The sequence below is a fragment of the Balaenoptera physalus genome (assembly GCF_965194825.1).
Source record: "Balaenoptera physalus genome assembly, chromosome: 12".
Classification (NCBI taxonomy): Eukaryota; Metazoa; Chordata; class Mammalia; order Artiodactyla; family Balaenopteridae; genus Balaenoptera; species Balaenoptera physalus.
The window spans coordinates 14323509-14338291 of NC_138897.1; the positions used below are offsets into that span (position 1 = coordinate 14323509).

The 14783-nt window shown below is 40.8% G+C and overlaps 1 protein-coding gene across 9 annotated transcripts in view; it reads left to right on the forward strand.

Moving 5' to 3' along the window:
• RNF152 (ring finger protein 152) overlaps positions 1-14783 on the forward strand; it is an 81136-nt gene that overhangs the window by 58095 nt on the left and 8258 nt on the right. The window contains exon 1 of one of the 9 annotated variants that reach the window (XM_082417984.1): positions 10402-10939. The exons of the other annotated variants lie outside the window; for them this stretch is intronic. The gene's annotated coding sequence lies outside the window, so the exon portion shown is untranslated. Of the gene's footprint in view, positions 1-10401; positions 10940-14783 lie in introns of those variants that run through there. 9 annotated transcript variants of the gene reach the window in all.

The following is a 14783-nucleotide window of genomic DNA, read 5'->3' on the forward strand; positions in this document are numbered from 1 at the left end:
TTTATTTGCTGGCCTGACTCTATTTTAATTTGTTTTCTATCAATACTTAAAAAATGAATGCTTGTTAAATCAGACTGTTTTAAACTCAAAGATAGAGTTTGGGTAATGTAAAAAATATTAACTTCCTGTTTTTAGATACAATTTATGACTATTCTAAGAAAGATGTTATTGAGAAATTTTTTCACAAATGAAATGAAAGCTGAAACTCAGTAAGTTATTGGTAGATTAAATAGACTTAAGTTAACAGGGCAGTACATGGCTATTTGGGAAATGTATTTGCCTTACTGAATTGGGATAGCAGTTTTCACCAAGTAAGACTTATCAATTATTTTATTTAACTGAACGGCTAGCTTTGGAAAATAAGTATTCTGTACTATAAAGATACATATTTTTATGTTTTAAGTAGTTTTAGTTAGGTAATGTGTCTATACATGTGTACTTAAAAAAATTAAATATCCACATATTGTGAATAACAATACCAACTTCCCTACTTATTCAAATCCAAAATACTTTAGGATGACTTTATTCCAACCAAAAAAAATATCAAAAGGATATTGCGAAAGGCTTTGGTAGAAATTATTGTTAAGTGTTGGTCATTACTGATTAATTCAGATATTCTGACTATCAATTGTTTAAAAATATGACTTAAATATTTTACTTCGGGATTCCCTGGTGGCACAGTGGTTAAGAATCCACCTGCCAGTGCAGGGGACATGGGTTCGAGCCCCGGTTCGGGAAGATCCCACATGCTGCAGAGCAACTAAGCCCGTGTGCCACAACTACTGAGTGCGTGAGCCACAACTACTGAAGCCCGCGCACCTAGAGCCCATGCTCCGCAACAAGAGAAGCCACCGCAATGAGAAGCCTGCACACCGCAATGAAGAGTAGCCCCCACTCGCCGCAACTAGAGAAAGCCTGGGCACAGCAACGAAGACCCAATGCAGCCAAAAATAAATAAATTTATTAAAAAACTAATTATTTTACTTCCCCTAAAATTGAATGTATTTGATGTGATTGAGATAAAATTGCAATAATTCTATAACAAAACCAGTTTAAGATGTAAGAATTGTCCGTCTCTGTTATTTTCAAAAGAATGAATTGGGTCTTATGTGGCCTATATATAAAAATATACTAACAGATCATGACACATATATATCCCCCCCCACACATGCTATATTTAGAATATGTATTAATATTCTAAAAAGGTTACATAATTTAAAAAAATGTTTTGGAAGTAAATTGTTCCTTATTTGATGATGGGACCTTTAAGCTTTAATATTAAACAAGAAAGCTTTTTTTTTTTTCTTTTAACAGAAGTCATTTACATGTAAAGTTTTTAAATAAAATGAATCTTTTTTTTTTATCTGACATAGAGCCTGTATTTTTACAGTGTTTTTTGCTTTGAGGGTACTTGGTGAGAGTAGGGGGAACATTGTGTCCTAAATTGCTTAATTTTTTTCTGTGCAGCCAGTTTAAATGCTTTGTGCACGGTCTTGGATATAAAGATTTGGATAATCCATAACCTCACATTTCAATTTGGGGCTCCTTGGAAAGTTGAATTATTTTAGTTGAGATAAAAAGCGAGTAAGTGTACACTTTAATGTGGTGTCATTTAATAAAGGAGTGCCTGCCATGAACCATCTAAAGATGTGTCTGTTTACAGAGGAGGAAGGCGCTCCGATGAATAAGTAGCCAAGGGAGAGGTGGTGAATCTAGCATTTCCCTGCGTTGATTCTATAATCACAGCCCGGTGTTGATTGAGAAAGGAATTTACGAGGCAAGAAATGGCTGTGGGCCCAGAGACAGTCCTTATTTGACAATGTGATGATCTAATAATAATCACTCTGGCCCCGCACAACCCCTTACAAGTATTTTACTGTAGCTTTTCAGAGGTGCGAAGAATGGGAACACTGCTAAGGTTTAATCTCTAGAAACTTAAACATTTGTGATTCGTAGTTCTCTTCCCCCACCTTCATTTTTTCTAGAGGGCCTATTAATGAAAATACCTATTTCTTTGTTGTCTAATAATTGGCTAGGTGAAATATAACTTCATATAAATAAAAGTATGCAGTAAAGCTAGTTTCCCAATAGTTGTCTAAGTTTCACATGGAAGTCAGGACTTCAGTAGTTAGAAAATTTCAAGACGCAGAGAGTATCGGGCCATCTCTGTAACCTCCAGACCCCTCGCTGCTTTTCATTAGAGCCACTCTCCTCAAAAATGCTACCTCCATCCAGTGGTCTGAACCGGAGACTGGGGATCTTTCCCTCATTCCTCCCTTGGTCTCCCCTCTCTCTCTACTTCCATCCTATCTCCAAGTCCTCTTCATTTTCTCTTCCCTTTTCCTCCATCCTCATGGTCTTCATTCCAGCCTTGCCCATCCTTCCCTTTCAGCTGAACCCCTGCCAATTCATCCCCACTCTGCTGCCAGGGGAGCTGTTAAAAATAACGCACAGTGGAATATTACTCAGCCATAAAAAAGGGATAAATTCTGATACCTGCTTTAACATGGACAGACCTTGGCACACGTGCATAATGAAATAGGCCAGACCCAAAAGGACAAGTGTTATTTGATTCCACTTACACGAGGTACCTAGATAAGTAGTTCCTTGGGACAAAATGCAGACTAGAGGCCACCAGGGGCTCGGGGGAGGGGATGATGGGGAGTTATTGTTTAATGGCTATAGAGTTTCTGTTTGGGATGATGAACAAGTTCTGGAAATAGACAGTGGTGATGGTTCTACTACATTATGTATGTACTTAATGCCACTGAATTATATTCTTTAAAATGGTTCAAAATAATAATGATAATGCAGTTGTGATTGGGATGCCTCTCTCCTGTGAAGTCTTCACGAGCCCTATCACCTCCCAGATAAAATCCAGGCTCTGTGTAACAGGAAGGGAGGGGCCCTTGTTCCATTCCTTGGAATCCCACCTCTTCCTACAAAATAAGAACTCCCACTTCTGCCTTCTCCTGGGGGCCTCGGCCTTCCTCCAAGCCCCTTGCTGAGAGCGGGAAGGAGGAGGAGACAGGGCCCTGCTTGGCCTGTGCTCCCCCCACCCCACCCTTCCCCCTTCCTCCGCCTCTCCTCCCTCTCCCATCTCTCAGACCTGTTCACCCTCCTTGGGGGCTTGTGTTGCTCGCTGCACCTGCTGCCACCTAGTGACCTGGCCTTTTCCAGCCTTCGGGGACAGCTGCTCTGATCGTTAGGACCAGAAGGGGAAGGAGGAAGAAGTGCCTTTGGGCTTTGGGGCCCGGCTGTTTCCTCCAGTCTTGCTTTAGAGCGATGCGGCCGAGCTCATGTTTTAGCCCCCGCCTGCTTCGTCATCTGCTTCTCCATTGAGCTCAGAGCCTGGGGGGAGGACTGTGCTTCATCGGTTGACTAGTTAGCACTGCTCCAACCCCACCACCCTGCGTGGGACCCAGTCTTCTTCCTGCTTCCTGAGATGGCGATCGTACCTGGAAGAGCCAACTGGATGCCAGGCACTGTTCTAAGTGCTCTCCGTGTGTTAATGTATTTCAGTCCGAACAACCTGTGAGGTAGGTGCTGTTATTATCACCTTTTACAGAGATACTGGAGTCACTTGCTGGCGGCTCTGGCCTCTGGGCCCTGTTCTTAACCACCCCTCATTCTGTCACATCTAGAACTCTGTGCTTTTGCATATGCTGTGTCCTTACCTTGGAGTTGAAATGCCGTCTTTTTCTGAAAAAAATCTTTCCTGGCTTCCCCAGACAGATAGAGGTGCTCCTTTTTCCATTTCTGTTGGATCCCCTGCCCACCCCCTGCATTAAGCCCAAATCACACTTGTGCTGTAGTTATGTGAGCATGGTTGTCTTTGCAGTGATGGGCCCCATCTTTTTCTCTTTCCATCCTTCAAACCTAGAACAGTGCCTCTTAATACATATTTGAATGAATGCATTTGTAGTAGTATTTGCTACTCTAGGGTTTTCTCTGTGAAGTTGAATAAACACCTTATATACAAATGTCATGGTCCTGGGACATCTGAAAGGAACCTCGGAGTACTGCTATTTTCCCCTAAGTCAAAGCCCACAGGCAGGGTTTTAAATACACAAACGAATTCAAAGATAGAGAGCAGAGCAGTGGCTGGGAGGGACGGGGGTCTGGGGTGGAGGTAGGAAGGATGGACTGGATGAGGTGCAAAAGGGACCTTTGGTGGTGGAAATAGCTTGATGGGCACAGCGGTTACACAGCTGCACACATTTGTCAAAACTCATTGAACTGTACCCTTAAAATATGTGTGTTTTATTATTGATAAACTTTACCTCAGAGTTGACTTAAAAATATAAGAAAGCAAGAGGAAAAATCTTTTGGATTTATTGTTTGGTTAGGAAAGATGAGTTAATGATCGATGGCCTTTGGTTGCAGCACTGTTCAATATCTAATTTGGGAGGTTGTACGTTTTTTCTTTTCTTCTTACCTTGCCTAAATGGAAAATCAACCCTCATTGAGTTACTGCAGCCGGAAGTAAGAAAAAGCAGAGGTAATGAGCAGACTGACAGCTGACTCCGCATGGCGCTTAATTTTAGTACCGATGCCTTTAGGAATTCTTTGCAGCTTCAGTTTGAGGCTTAACTCGTGCGATGAATCATCGATATTGAGGGTAGGTAGGGAGGTTGAAGCAATGAACACTCTCTGCTCAAAGAAAATAATCTCATGAATGCCTTTTGAATAGGCTTATTTGAAGTGATAGCTATAAAACCCACCAGTTTTTAATGTGCCATCCTTTTTTCAAATGTTTAATGTAGAATATTCTCCAGGTAACCTGGAGAACTCTTAAGAAATAAGGAAATCCAAAAAAGAGGGGATATATGTATACATATGGCTGATTCACTTTGTTGTACAGCAGAAACTAACACAACATTGTAAAGGAACTATACTCCTAAAAATTAATTAAAAAAAGAAATATATATATATAAATTTTTTTTTAATGTGTGAAAGTAGGTGAGTCTTAACAATTAGGTGGTTTTTAAAAAATTGAGCCAAGACTTTCCTGCCCTTCCAGCCTTAAGATGCCTCAAATTAATGAAGTTCTCATTGTAAATCATCCACGTTCTGTGGCACTTTGAAGGAATGCTCCACATGTTTGGGAAATGTACCCATTGTCCCTTCTTGGTAAAGGTGAACCATCAGAAGATGCTTCTGTATAGGGCTGAGATTCACTTGGCCAAATCTAAATTTGTTGAGCTACTGAATGACTATGCAGATGAACACAAGAATTGTATCCAAAGTTCAGACCATCAGGAGGCATTATCATGGTGTCCTTGTGACATTCCATCAGATGAAGGCTTGTCTTCAATCTGGTGCTGTCATAATGACTTCTAGAATCATTGCTTATTTTGTTGAAGCAGTAGATCCATATTTTTAAGTGTGAAGAAAGTTTGGAACCCTATCTGTATGTTCTCACTAATGGTACTTGCTGTTGGTGAGACAAGCAAATGTTTGTCATTGTTAATGTTCTTTGTTCAACTCTCTTTCCTCCTGTTGTCTGGGAATAGTCATTCAAAAAGACAATGCATCTGTAAAGCTGATATTCCCTTAATGTCTTCCCAAATAACTATGAAAATATTTTGCATTCTCTAGCTTGACAGAAAACTCAGTTAAGATAACTCATGTTAGAGCAATAAGATGATTTGAGGATGGGTATCTCTGGAGTAATACACTGAATTTCTGGGATTAAGGACAGAGATGATGAGAAATGATGTAGATCTGAGGTCAGCAAATGATGTCCTATTGGCCAGATCCCATCTGTGGCCTGTTTCTATAAAGGCAGTTTTATTGGAACATAGCCTCTGCTGCTCCTTGACATATGACTTGACTGCTGTCACACTTTGGTGGCAGAGTTGAGTTTTTGTGGAAGAGCCTGCATGACCCGAAAAGCCTAAAAGCCTAAAAGATTTATCATCTGCCCCTTTACAGAGGAAGGCTGTGGGTCCCTGAAGTAGATGAAATATAATGGGAAAACATTAAAAAACAAATTGCCTTAAGATTTCAGTGGTTGGAATTTGTGGTTGGGTAAGAAATAGGAGTGGGGATGCACGTGTGTGGTTCATATTATGAAAATGCAAATATTTATGTAGGAAGTTTGTCAGGGGCCTTCAGAGGTTCTCTGTCCCCTGCACATGAAGAGCAGGGGCAAAGGGGACCCTCCACAGAGAGAGGCCTCTGCTCCCCAGAGCACTTGCCTACACGGACAGCCCCTCAGTCCTTAACTCACAATCTTGGCCCTCAAACATCCCCCCCCCAGTGATGATTTAATGTGCTTCCCTGGCACTGGGCTGTCTTTAGATATCGCAAGGTATCGCTGCCTTGCAATACCATCTTAAACTCCTGCATCTCTTGAGACTTGTGAGCTCAGAGCCACCTTGCTGTCTGGGATGATGCTGACATGGGTCAGATGGAATGCTTAATCAAATAAAGGAAATTTCGGTGTCCTTCCCTCTGACTCTTCTTGCTCTCCAATGTCTCTGAAGTGGAAAGAACAGTGGGCCAGCTTAGGCTCCTTGGGTTCCAATATCCTTTCTGGCTCTAACAGGCAATGATAGTTTTCTGCTTAGTGGTTCTGTCTAAGCCCTATGCATGATCAATTGAATTCATATGATCACTTGAAGAAGAGTCTCCCTTTCAGTGCTTTGTCTACCCTTCCCCTCGCCTTTGCTTCTCTTTCCACAGATCAGGTTGCACAGTCAGGGTCCTTGAGGGCAGAGACTCTTGTTGCCATGGTGACCCCAGTGCCTTGAGTAATGCTTGGCACTTGGTGGATTCCCAGTAGATATTTGTTTACCTCCTACTACATATTTTATCTTAGTAGATGTCCAGCCATTGGGAAGACTTAGGATTTTTGTTTGTTTTCCATTCCTTTACTTTACTTATGTGCCTGGCTTGTCAGTTCCTTCAGCTCTACTCAGAATTCTAAGAGTTGGGGTAATTGATCTTTTCCCCTTTGCTGTGCCTGTCTGTCTGATGGCATCTTTTATCATCCCCTCTCTCCAGGGAGTCTGGGGATTCCCTGACAGTCCTTTATATCTCTTCTCTACCTTTATGACCATCTGCAACTTTTCTCTTTGCCGTCATTGGGTGATCAGAGCAAGTGAAGGTGAAGCTGTGTGTCTGATTGATTCCAGCATTAACCTTGGCCTCTCTATGAGCCAGACAGTTATGCAGGCTTCTGCTCAAGGGACAGTTGGAACCACCTTCACGGAGTAGCAAGTTTGGATAATGGGAATATCTTGGCTTGAGCTGAGAGGGTTATTGATTAAACATAAATAGTTATTCCTTTGATAGTTGCTGCAAATAGAGGTTGTGGCTGTTTCTTTTAGGGTGTTAGCTCTCTTTAGACTCATTCATTAAACCTAAGGCCTAAAGGAAGAAACTTCTAATATGTAAGATGCTTCCCATTTATTTTAGATGTCCACTGTCTCACGTAAACCTGCATGAGATCATTGACAGTTAATATGTATAAATGATCTGTCAGATGTAATGACTATAGAACAAACAGCCTGACAGCTCTGTCATGTTGTTGAAAACCCAGGAGTGTGGTTAGCAGTTATTTAGGTCATAGAACTATTGTTACTAGAAGGGACTCTAGGGGATCATCTAGTCCAGTGTCCTTGGAGGTGAGGACACTGCAGCTTATGGAGAGGTGATTTGCCTAAGGTAACCCAAGTACTTATAGGCAGAATTAGAGCTAAAATCCTTACCTCCTGATTCCTAATAGTAATGATTATCTGATAGATATTAAAACGAGCAAACCAACAAAAACCAGTGGTTTTTATCAGTCGTGGCAATAATGAAATTTGGCTTTAATTCCTAAAAATGTCTTGGTGCCAATATACTTTGATTTTAAATATTCATCACCAAGCTGTGGATAGGTCAAATGCATTCATCTTTTCCCTACCTTGACTTAAATGAAATGCTCCTATGTAAATACATTTCTGGAAACTGTGGTTCGGTTTCAGCTGCTTGGTTAGTTGCATTTTTGCAGCGAAAGGATTGGCACGTGCAGAGGTATGGCCCCTACTCTGTGTCCAGGTCCATCGGGCTTGTGGTTGTCCCACTGGGCAGTGCTGGCAAGGCTAGCCCTTTGTGTGGCAAGTCCCCAGGCTGACCATGGCGTTCTGGTCTGCTGCTCTTTGCCCATTTAACCAATGACCTCTCTCTCTACCCTGCCTGCGTCTGCTACCGGGGCCAGTCGGCCTCCAACACCGTCACCGTCCTTTGCCCCGTCCTCCTTGGTCACTCAAGACTTTTAAGTAACCATTCTCACTTTCCAGAATTTTTGCATCTTCAAATACACAAACCATGATGCTCATAGGAGAAAACAGGGCAACTATTAAAGCTTGGGCCCATAGAATTCTCACTTGAGATTTGTCAGTCCTGGAATCCACTGCCTTCTCCATGAAAACAGAGTGTAGTTTATACCAATTGGACTTTACACGTATTAGGCAACTGCGTCCTGAAACGGTTGCTCTCTGCTACCAGAGGACCAAAAGTCAGCTACACATCTTGTCACTGCCAGCCATTCCTATTCTTGCCATTAATCGGAGTGTTTGTCAAGATCCAATATAACTAAACGGTCTTGCCAGCTGAAATGCCAGACTAAATGGAATTGTAATTAATTTCTTCAATCTCAATTCAAATATTTACATTTTCTTGAAAAATTAAGTAAGTGACCTGCGTCAGAAAGACATGCTATTTTAAGAGAATAAGAAGAGCAGTATAGTGACTAGTTTAGTCTCTGACTTAGAGATTTTTCTCAACACAGCCGTTGATTTTAAGATCGTTGTGTAGACCATTAAATGGAATAATTCAAGGTCAGCCACATGTAATTAATATCAGTTCGTGTCACAAGTGGGGAGAGGCTTCATAGTTGATGTCACAGACGCGGATCTAAATCAGAACGTATGAAGAGTCTTTATAGTATGAACAGAGTAAAACTACCTGCATTATAGTCGGCGGGTTTCATATTCGAGAATTTCATATCCCAGGATACAGAGAGCCAGCTGTCCTAGGCCATTTTAAATAAGGGGCTTGAGCAACCTTGGATTTTGGTATTCGAGAGGGGATTCTGGAACCAATTCCCCACAGATACTAAGGGACGACTGGATATATTTCATCAGCTTTTCTATCCTCATGTGCTGAGACTGCTAAAAGCAACTGGAACTATAAAAATTCAGTGTTGGAGACCTTTGCTTTTTTACCACCCACTAAATTCATGGGAGCACTTTATCACACCCACACCTTTAATGAAAGTGCTTAAAATTATACAGTTTTTTAAAAAGAAGAAATTTTATTTTATGAAAATATATCGATGTGGTAAAGCAACAAATGTCCATTGCCCCTAAACAACAATTACAATATACACACCCCTCTGGTTTTGGCATTTTCCCTCCAAGTCACACCTTCTTCCATTTATACAAATCTCAGTTTTTTTAACTATTTTAAAACCAGGGTGTGCATTAGTATTGAGTTCAGTGATGATTCAAGGCCTTTAATCCGTATATTGTACAATTGACATTATTTATGAAACTACTGTTTTTTTTTATTTTAAAGTAATTTTTAATTAAGGTAATATATATTGTCTTTTTTTTGGCTGTGCTATGCAGCATGCGGGGATCTTAGTTCCCCTACCAGGGATTGAACCCATGCCCCCTGCAGTGGAAGCTTGGAGCCCTAACCTCTGAACCACCAGGGAATTCCTGAAACTACTGTTTTATGAAGATACGTTTGAACATAAATTCTAGATCGTAAGCCACAGTTAGTTTGAGATTGTCCTCCTTTAGCTGCTATTCCTCTTTTTGTAGTCTGTTTTTCTGTGTGTTTTTTTCTTAATTTTTACTTTAGGTTCTTTCAAAATAAACTGTGAAAAATCGTTCCAATATATTTCAGTTTACACCTGTTCTTATGCGTTCTACCAAAATACTCCTTTCTTTTGAATTTGAGTATTTACTTTGAGCATCATGTCTTGCTCCTGTAAGGAAACTAACTCCAAAGACAGATCTCTAAAGCAGCTGCCAGTGTGTGCTTGTGTATCCTGTGTTTGACTAGGAACTCCGAGTTTCTTTTTTAGCTTACGTGGAACTTGTTTCTTCTGTAGTTGACTCATATCTTTTGAGTTTATGATGAAAGGGAGAAAGAAGATTCATCACTACCTTTGGTCCAGAGCCTCATAAATTTTCTTCTCTTTACCTAAATGGTCATCATCATTACTAATTATGCTACAGGAAATAAACTGGAATTCAGTATGGGCAGAATCAGTGTATAAATCAGAGAGCTGCCATGCTGTCAGAATGACTTGAGTGGCTGAGCACAGAAGATAGGAACTGTTTTCCCCTTCTGCCTCTGTGTTCAGCCTGTGTTGTAAGGCCTACACTTACTTGGATAGAGTTGAAAATTGAGTTGTATAATCTAATTTTAAGGGAACTCAACACCAATTCAGTGAACATTACTTGGAACATAAATTCATGAATAAAATTGCATGTTGGTTTTGTTGAAAAATGACGGTGTGGCAGGTCTTGGGGCAGGGCCAAGAGGAGTGCTCGCCTTCCTCCGCCCAAGCTGTTGCACACGGCCATACTTTGAGAGCCAGGAAGTGCCTCTGGGTAGACCACACCCGGCACCCTGTGGAGTCCAAGTCAGAAGGAAGGAGGGATTAGCTCCAGGGCTCCCCGAGCCCTTCACTACCTGGCAGTGCCTGAACACACTTGACCTTCAGCCACAAACTCTATCACCCCTCATTAGCCAGTGAGGAAGCAGGCTCTAGAAGCTTTAGGACTTGTTCCAGTGGCACCGCTGGTGGTGACAAAACAGGGATTTGACCCAAGATTCTTTGAAGCCAAAGCCCCTATTCTTCCCACTCTGCTTAAGCTGTTTCCCACATTTTTCTATGGAAGGAAGGTAACTAATGTGGAAGTAGAGAAGGGTAAGAAAGGAACTGGTGGTCACTGTTTCTGTATTGGTGTCACAAAGTATTTTTTTGTTCCCAGCTCTCTTTACCTAGAAGGTGGTTGCCCTGAGTGCCATTGTTAAGGACAGCTTTCTCCAAATTCATAAAATGGCAGGAATCTGTGCTTTTTTTTTGTACCCCTCCCCAATGTTTTTTTAATTGAAGTATAGTTGATTTACAGTGTTGTGGTAGTTTCAGGTGTACATCAAAGTGATTCAGATATATATACATATATATGTATATATATATTTTTTTCTTTTGCAGATTCTTTTCCATTATACTTTATTACAAGGTATTGAGTCTAGTTCCCTGTGCTATATAGTAGTTCCTTGTTTATTTTATATATAGTAGTTTGTGTCTGCTAATCCCAAACTCCTAATTTATCCCTCCCCATCTCTTTCCCCTTTGGTAACCATAAGTTTGTTTTCTATGTCTGTGAGTCTGTTTCTGTTTTGTAAATAAGTTCATTTGTATCATGTTTTTAGATTCCACATATAAGTGATATATTTTATTTGTCTTAATCTGTCTGAGTTACTTCGCTTAGTATGATAATCTCTAGGTCCATCCGTGTTGCTGCAAATAGCATTATTTCATTCTTTTTTATGGCCGAGTAATATCCCACTGTATATATATACCACGTCTTCTTTATCCATTCATCTGTCAATGGGCATTTAGGTTGCTTTCATGTCTTGGCTATTGTATACCCCTCCCCAATTTTGTCATTTCTGCCACCTTAGTTCATTATGATCAATCTCTGCCCCCCACCCTCCCTTTAACATTCACATCTTCCTATGACTTATAATATTATGGCCTGCTCTCTGTCAGCGGGCTTTAACAGTGAGGATAGATAAGAGCATTGGTTAAGATTCACCAGCAAACCCTGCGTTCGGTTTTTATTTTCTAAGAAAAAATAAATTCAGTACCTTGGGTATAAAATTAGAAGAATTCCACCCTCATTGCTGACACTTTGGGGATTTCTGCTTCCGTTCCACATTCCCCACCTCAGTGTCCATACGCGTTTTCCTTTCTGAGCTTCAAACACTACCTTCTGCTTGGACCTGTGGCTAGCGGACACCGTATTGAGCAGCACAGACCAGACCATCTGGCTGTGAGCCCACTAACTTGCTTGCTCTGCCCCTCTTGTCTCAAATTTCTCTACTCTGAAAAGAAAAAGAACTGTTCCTTGATCCTCTTCCCTCTAAGCTATCATCCTGTCGCCTGACATCACTGCATCACAGGGAACTCTGCTCCTCACACACCAGTATCCCGCCAGTCTCCATCATACCCCTGGTCCCCTGCTGAAACCACACGCCCAAAATGCTAGTGACCTCCTGGTCGCCACACCTCAAGGTCTTTTCTCAGCGCTCACTGCTCATGGCCCTTTGCTGCCTGGAACTCTTTCATCTGGGTTATGTGCTGGGAGGGGTTCCTGGGTTTCCGCTTATGTCTGCCCCTATTCTTCCTTTTAGCCAGGCTTAACGATAAGTGCTCCCTAAGGGTGTCTCTCTGCTCTGCCTTGTCTGTCTCTGGTTGATATCTGTGCTCTGGAGATGCCACCTAGATCTCTGAGATCTGGTTCTGACTTTGCAATATCACAGCGCAGAGTACTAACCACTGCGCTATCACGGTGCGCCATAGTCCCTGCGGCTGCTCTGCAGTATCAGATCCATATATTCAGCTTTCTTTTGACTCTTTAACATCTTCCTGAATAACTGATTTCTTTTATCTTCCTAGCCCCTCAAATGGAATACGGCCCAAACAGAACTCATCATCTTTTTCTTTGCCATCCCTATTTCTCTTAATAATACCAGCCTCCCCTCAAGACTTGACCTTGGACTTCTTCCCCCTTACAGCCTCATTGTCACATGTGGCCAGATCCCACTTGACCCCTGTAGGACCTGTCAGCACTTTTCAGCTCTTCATTCTCATCAACACTATTGACTTCAGCTACTCATTATCTCTTGTCTCATATTATAATAGCTTCCCAGCAGGTCTTTCCAGTCTATCCTGAATATAGCTACCTGATGAATCATTCTCATATTCTTAACCTTTCTGATGTTTTCCCATTGCTCACTAGAAAGTCCCACATCCTTGGCACTCGAGGCTGTCCACGGTCTGTGGTCTGTGGTCTGTGGTCTGTGGCCCGTGCCTGGGTCTGATCACCTCTCCCCTTCCTGTGGGCCCTGCTCTCCCTGACTGGGCCTGTGGGAGGGTGCTTGCCAGTTCTGTGAGAATTCTGTTTCTTTAGAAGGCATCTGTATCAAAGACCTAAACTTACAAGCTAAAACTGTAAAACTCTTAGAGGTGGCACATCTATAAGTTACTCTTGGATTAAAAAAAAATCTTCTAGCCGGTGTCACAGCTAGAGTATAAAAATAATTCTGTAATTGCTCACCCCTTTTCCTTTGCTCATGCTGATTTCTGAACTTGAAAATAACCTGTCCCTGATTTTACATGTCTGAATCCTCTCCCTAATCCAGATTCTTCACTGAGCCGTCCTTTATTCCTCCAGCTCCAGTAAGACATGCACCACTGTATTTCTATTATAACTATTTACTCGCATAACTATTTAAGTACCTCCAGGCTGGGAGTTTCTTATGAGTGGTGACAACGTCTTTGTTACAAGGGACAAAAATAAATATCATAATGCTTGACACATGGTAAATATTCAATGAGAATTTGAATGAATAAATGAATGGAAGAGAAAATATATTCACTAGTTCATTCTTGCCTAACTTTAAATTGCTTAAGAGTAGTATTTGGGTCTGATTCATCTTAATATCCTACCATGGCTAGCTTTGTGCATAACAGATACTCAGTAGATATTTCTTTTTTATTTTTATTTCCTTTTTCAGCTTCACTGAGGTATAATTGGCATATTAAATTGTAAGACATTTAAAGTTGACATCGCAGTAATTTGAAATGTGTCTACATTGTGAAAGGATTCCCCCATCTAGTTGATTAACATGTCCACCATCTCACATATTTATCTTTTTTTTTTTTTTGGTGAGAACATTTAAGTTCTACGGTTAGCAAATTTCAACTATTCCATAACTATTTCTTGAATTAGTGGATAGATGAGTAGTTGATTATATTAATAATATGAGCTTTCTGAATGCTATGTTACTATATTTTTACTTTCAGTAATTTAAGTGCTCTTACTACAGCTAAAATATTTTAAAATGTTTCTCTTTTGATTGTCAACATTAATTTTTATCAGTGATTATTTTTGACTTTAAACTTTTTCTGCATGTTTAATTTTGATTTTAACAAATCGTAATCATTGGGGAGGGGTGCATTTTTAATTTCACAAAGGAAATTGGAAAGAAAAAGAAGGTTCACTTTTTAAGAAAAATGTGAAGGAGGTTTTCTGTGTTATTAGCTCCTGCTTCTGGGTGTAGGTGGGGTTCTAGGACTGACAATTATTTCTGCAATAGTGGTTGAATAGTTCTTTCCAGTGTCATCATGGCTCCATCCAGAGACACATAATTTGGATGCTTCTTTGGTGGCATCATTTTAATTACCTGTGAGAGAGGAACAGTCCTAACATATATCAAGTGAGCGAGCTAGTTACGTGAAATACCTGGATTTGTAAAGTTGCCTGTATCTGGCAGTGAATGCTTACAGGAAGATAAGTAGAGTCAGAAAAAGAAGGTCAGAGGATCTAAGGAAAGAAATTTACTTTTAGGAAATGCTACAAACTTATTGGAAACGAGAGAACTTCTGCAGTGTATTTAGAAGAACAATCCAGAAGAACAGCAGACTCCCTCTGTATACCCCATAGAGATACTTGTTTCTTCAGAAATAAGCAAAGTATTCG